Below are 352 nucleotides of genomic sequence, written 5' to 3' on the forward strand. Positions count from 1 at the left end.
TCTCATAACTTTTGGTACCATCTATAAGATGCTGAGGACTTACAAATTTATATCCCAAGTTTATATCTTTTTCCTAATTCATAAGTCAACTGCCCCCTTGAAATAGCCCCATGGATTTCTAATCAACACCTCAAGTTTATCCTGTTTAAAACCTGAAATCCTAATCTGCTTCCTACCAAACCTGTCACACTTGATATCTTCTCTATCTCAGTTAATGACAGCTCCATCTGTCCACTTGAGAGGGGTCAAAACTTTGGAGTCACCCTTGACTCCTCTCTTTCACATTCCATATCTGATTCATCAGGAAATAATTCTGGCTCTAACTTCAGAATATATCTAGAATGCTCACCTG

The sequence above is a fragment of the Trichechus manatus genome, unplaced genomic scaffold (assembly GCF_000243295.1).
Source record: "Trichechus manatus latirostris isolate Lorelei unplaced genomic scaffold, TriManLat1.0 scaffold00444, whole genome shotgun sequence".
NCBI lineage: Eukaryota > Metazoa > Chordata > Mammalia > Sirenia > Trichechidae > Trichechus > Trichechus manatus.